Source organism: Mustela nigripes, chromosome X, assembly GCF_022355385.1.
Source record: "Mustela nigripes isolate SB6536 chromosome X, MUSNIG.SB6536, whole genome shotgun sequence".
Lineage (NCBI taxonomy): Eukaryota > Metazoa > Chordata > Mammalia > Carnivora > Mustelidae > Mustela > Mustela nigripes.
The window spans coordinates 12,660,462-12,666,185 of record NC_081575.1 but is presented as its reverse complement, the minus strand read 5'-3'; the positions used below and the strand labels follow the sequence as shown (position 1 = coordinate 12,666,185).

Sequence of the window (5,724 nt, the reverse complement as noted above, 5' to 3'; positions counted from 1 at the left end):
AATTTTTTTTAATTTGTCACTTCTATGTGGATATATCTTTTTTTGTTTTTTAAGATTCCATTCATTTATTTAACAGAGAGCGATCACAAATAAGCAGAGAGGCAGGCAGAGAGGAGTTAGCAGGCTCCCCGCGGAGCAGAGAGTCTGATGCAGGGCTCCATCCCAGGACTCCAGGATCATGACCTGAGCCAAAGGCAGAGGCTTTAACCCACTGAGCCACCCAGGCGCCCCTTCAGATATAAATTTTTAAAGTGACAAAGTGCGTAACTCAACATGTGCAACATTTCTATTTGCCTGACACTCTTTTTTAAGAGTTAGTGCTTTTTCTGTCTTGTATAGTACAAGAAAGAAATTATTAACTGCTCAATGTCATGAAGATATTGTCCTATGCTTCTAGAAACTTTGACTCTAGGTTTTATGTTCAGGCCTGTGAGCCAACTCAAATTACTTTTTGTATATGGAGTGAGATGTAGTGACGAAGGTTCATTTCTTTTACTGTATGGCTACCCAGTTGCTGGTAGTCCCTATCCAGTGGACTCAGTACCTTGAGTCAACATTCATTGATTATGTATATGTGGATCTACTTTAGAAATCTCTATTTTTCTATACTTATTCCCATACCACACTGAATTCATTACTGTAGCCTTATAGTAAGTCTTGAAATCAGATATGTAAGTACTCCAGATTTCTGGGATTCTTTTGTTCTGGATTTTTTCCTCTCCATATACATTTTAGAATAAACATATATGTAGTCCCCACCCCCCAGGAGGGGCTGCTCAGCTTTTGACTGCATGGACTCCAGAGGCTGATTTGTGGATAATGGATTTCCTAACAACACCGCGACTGCCAACACTTACACACAGTCTCTCTGTCCCTTTATTAGGTCCTGTTAAATGTATCTCAGCAGTGATTTGTCATTATAGACATTAGTCATTATAGAACCCTTAGACATCTACTGGTAGATGTATTCCTACTTATTTCACAATTTATATTACAAATTTAAATGGTATTGTTTTTTGAAATTACAGGGGTTTTTTTTTTCAGTTCTTTGTGGCCAAGATATAGAATTAGTTTATTTTGTATACTACAGCCTTATAGAATTTACATGTTACTTCTAGTAGGGTCTTTTTGTGTAGAGATTCCTACAGTTTTGTACATATATGTGATCTGCCTCTTCTTTTGCTTTCTCTCTTTATCTTGAAGGATGACACTGGCTATAACAGAAATGGATTTGTGCATCTATTGAAATGATGACAAAATTTCCCCTTCTGTTATGTTAATATGGTGAATCACACTGATTTTTAAGTGTGTGATACAAGTATTTAAACTTCTAATTTGAAATAATTCAAATCTCTCTTAATGCTTTCCTTTTTGCCCCATGTGTTCTTTGGAGGTGTATCATTTACTATCCAGATAGCTACAGATATCAATTGTTCTTTTTTTTTTCTTTTTAAGTAGGCTCTGCACCCAATATGGGGCTTGATCTCACGACCCTGAGATCAAGAGTCACACACTCTACCGACTGAGCCAGCCAGGTGCCCCGAGGTAACAATTTCTACTGTAACGCATTTTAAGGCTTTCTATGACTGCACTCTTCTGAAATATATTGAGACTTGTTTTAATGAGCAGCATATGATCTATCTTGGTGAAGGTTCCACGCACACTTAAAAGTAATGGTGTATTCTGCAGTTGCTGGCTGTAGGTTTTAAGTAAATGTCAATTAGTTCACAAATGTCAAACTCTTCTGGTTACTAATTATCTAAATAACTCATCAATTCAGTAATTATCTAAACAATTCAACAACTGGGGCACCTGTGTGGCTGAGTCAGTAAAGTGTCTGACTTTTGATCTCAGCTCAGGTCTTGATCTCAGGGTCAAGAGTTCAAGTCCCCTCAACTAGTAGGCCCAGCATGGAGCCTACTTAATAATAATAATATAATAGTAATAATAATAATTCAACAACTGGTACAGAAAAATGTTGAAAGGTGATCCAGATTTAGAGTACCTAAAAAAAAAAAAAAAAAAGAAGCGACCCTCTTTGTGGGGCTCCCGTGTGTCCTGATATTTTATATTAAGCCCTGTCCCCTGTAGATTTTGTTTCCTGTCATAAATGAAATTCAAAACCAAAAAAGTTACTCCTGGTGTATTAGAGTCATTTCAACCCAGAGTACCATTTCCCAGATTTCCAATACAAGTCCAAAACTAGGAATTCAAAGGAAACATGTGCATATGATAACAATCTTGTTCACAAAAAGTCTGGGTTTTTTTGTGATACCTCTTTATAGATAGCTCAGTATCTAGAGGGGAAAATATACAAGAATACTGGTTTATTTTAAAATACAGAAATTTGAGAAGCCTGGGTAGCTCAGTGGATTAAGCCACTGCCTTCGGATCAGGTCATGATCCCAGGGTCCTGGGATCGAGTCCCACATGGGTCTCCTCGCTCAGCGAGGAGCCGGTTTCTCCCTCTGCCTGCTCTGACTGCCTGTGCTCTCTGACAAATAAATGAATAAAATCTTTTTAAAAAATAAAATATAGAAATTTTATGTATTAAGGGTTGGGTTAATAGAAAGGAATATCAGGCTGGCACTCATCACTTTATACTACATTAAGTCTTGGACATAGACATGAGTGTGTGTGTGTGTGTGTGTATAGTATGCGTGTGTATGCGTGTGTGCACACACGTGCGTGTAGAGCTGAAAGCTACCATAAGGAAATAACGTGCTCTTAGAACTGGGTGAAAACACACTGATAAAGCATTCTTAGGCATTAAGTCTGGTACCTTAAAAGCATATCATCGGTATTTAGTTCTGAAGGATCTCTTACAAGACACCACAGTATCTGAAAATCTCTTCCATACCTATCAACAGTGTAGGGAAGAGTTTAACGTGTTCTAAAAATCTATTCTTTGTTAATTTAAAAACTGTTAAAGGAAAAAATTAAATCCTAGCAAACATAACAGGCTTGCAACTCTGTTTCTAAGTGCAGAGAAGTTCTTACCCTAGGTCACCTGCATCCTTGGCGGAGCTTTAAAAATTTTAGCCTTTAAACAAATAGCATATGGTCTGTTCATATTATACCTGGAACTTTGGCATTCCGAAACCTATAGTCACCAATTAAGACCTGCGCAGTGTTCCCTGGAATCAGACCTTCTTTTCTTCTGTTCAGATTTTTCACCAACCTAAATAATAAATGAATTAGTAGCCAACAATGGTAATATAAGGTAATCAAAAATAAAAACACTGCATTGCAGTTCAAATTTTCACAAAGCTACTGTAGTATTCAACGACCTACATGACATAGTGCTTGAGTCCTTTGAGTAACTTACAAAGGACTTGGGTTACTAGCAAAAATGGTTATTACTTTAATGATCCGTCATTACTTTTCCCCCCGTGTGTACTCTTCCACCTTTAGGGCCAAAGTACACACAGTCATTATAGCATTTTAGCTAAGGTGATTGAGACAATGGAGACAGAACTATTTCACATAAAAGTTCCAAAAGATTTATGGATGCTTTGTTCAATCCTCTTCCAAACAGTATTTCCTCCCTGCTCTGGGTTCCCTATAATTACGCAGTATATTTGGCAGAACCATCTTTGCAATTGGTGCTGTATGAAGTTGAATGCATGAGAACAGAATGGGAAGATGAAAAAATCAATATTGGAATTGATAAAGAGAAGGGTGACTATGTTGTAGGGTAGCAAAGCATGGCTCCTGGCACATAGAGGGCATTCATTAGAAATGTGATGAATTAATGAATGACTTAAATGACCAAACATAGTACGATCTGTAGCCATTACAAAGCCAGATCTATCAGCTGAAATGTCTGAGCCAAAGGTAAACCACAAGAGAGCATGCAGACTCATAGCATTTCATTCTTTCAAAGCATTTTACACTCACCAAAGGTTAACATTCCTTTCAGTGAGCTATATAGGCATAGCTGAAGCAATGAAAATGAAACACTGATAAGAAATGTGATATTTCTGCTTCTTGAGACTGTATAACAAAGGTACAAGGAAAGCAGAACATCTGATTAGATATCCGTGTGCCCCCGGCCGAGGTCATCATAAGCACTGAGAACACACCTACCATTGACCTTCAACATCTTCATGGAGAAATTGAATGACATCTCCATTTCTAATCAGGAGATCTTCTGGGCCCCTCTTCCTACAGTCTGCTAGGGCTTTGTATTTGCCTGGAGACTGGAAGGTTGTTTTGAAAAATCATGTTACAAATTGGACCGTAAAACAGCTTGTATTAACTTCACGCTCTGTGACGCAAAGAATACACACTTTACGTCAGCAGAAACAGTGGCGGCTACAGCAGCTTAGGCAGGAACGAGCAAACACAGAGCACAATGTGTATTCATTTCACCTGAAGAATTCATTTTTATTTGCAAAAAGAGAATTACACAAAGAATAACAGAGCATGACTAATATACCTTATACGAATTAGAAGCATAAACTCAGAAAAAGCCCAGCATGAAAATAATTTTTAAATACTGTTATTTGTAAACTAGGCTCATGGAAAATTTATCTAGGCACATATTAAAGGCAGCAGCCCTGAACAAAGACCTACTACTAAGCCCTCAAAAGGATTTCTGGGATTTGTATCCTTTTGCACAGGTAAAAATAATTAGCATGAAAGCTCCGGGTCCAATAAAAGCACATTAAACTACGCTGTTGTGCTTTACTTGGCCTTAATTTTTTGGCAGTTATAATTTGAACCTGATTCATTAATAAGCCAAATTATCCAAGGCACACTGACTGTAATTCGTTAAATAGTAGAGAGAGAAGAAATAATGATTTAAGTCCAAAATACTATTTTTTTTCAAGATTTTATTTTTAAGTCATATCTACACCCAATGTGGGGCTTGAACTTGTAACGCTGAGCTCAAGAGTCCCATGCTTCCCTAGCTGAGCCCGCCAGGTGCTGAAGTCCGAAAGTATTCTATGATGAGGATTTTTCTAGCACAACATTGAATACATGAATTTTTTAAAAAGAGTACCACAGCTAAAACTCTTAAATGAAAGACTTATGCGGTGTCGATTCTGTGCACATAGAAAACCCATGCCCACATCATGTGGGCTTAAACGTCCTTTGAGCAGTACATCCCCATCCCCGAGGATTATAGCAGTCACCCCTTCTGCATATTTGCTTTAGTCTCTGACACCCGAGCAGGGAACGTGCTGACTCCGAGACCTGGCGGAAAACATTTAAACCCAGACTGGCTTCCTCTGATTTTCTGCTCGCAACCGAACAAGTGCCTCTCCCGTCCTCAGACAGAATCATGAGGGAAACTGCCGTACACATAAGTATTATGGTCACTGTATTACTAAGAGAAAGATTACCCTGTTACTTTCTTAAAGAAAGCATTCCAGAGTCAGTGCTCTGCAGCCTTGCGGCTCTCCATGCCATTAGTCCCTGACCCTGACATTAGGACTGCTGAACCCAGCGTGTCCCTGATGCTTTGTGCAGCACCCCGCCCTCCAAGCTGCGGACTTCAGGAAACTGTCAGTATACAAAAAGTCCAAAATAGGGGTGCCTGGGTGGCTCAGTGGGGTAAAGCCTCTGCCTTCGGCTCAGGTCATGATCCCAGGGTCCTGGGATCAAGCCCCGCATCGGGCTCTCTGCTGGTCAGGGAGCCTGCTTCTCCCTCTTTCTCTCTCTGCCTGCCTCTCTGCCTACTTGTGATCTCTCTCTCTCTCTCTCTGTCAAAAAAAT

At 39.2% G+C, this 5,724-nt stretch overlaps 1 long non-coding RNA gene across 1 annotated transcript in view; it reads right to left on the bottom strand.

Annotated features, from left to right (window-relative positions):
* Positions 1 to 4,191, bottom strand: part of LOC132007742 (uncharacterized) — a 7,773-nt gene extending 3,582 nt beyond the window's left edge. Inside the window, exons 1-2 of the long non-coding RNA XR_009401428.1 lie at positions 4,090 to 4,191; positions 3,081 to 3,181 (exon numbers count right to left, since the gene is read on the bottom strand). This is a non-coding gene — a long non-coding RNA (uncharacterized LOC132007742). The remainder of the gene's footprint in view (positions 1 to 3,080; positions 3,182 to 4,089) is intronic.
* Between the last annotated feature and the right edge of the window lie 1,533 nt (positions 4,192 to 5,724).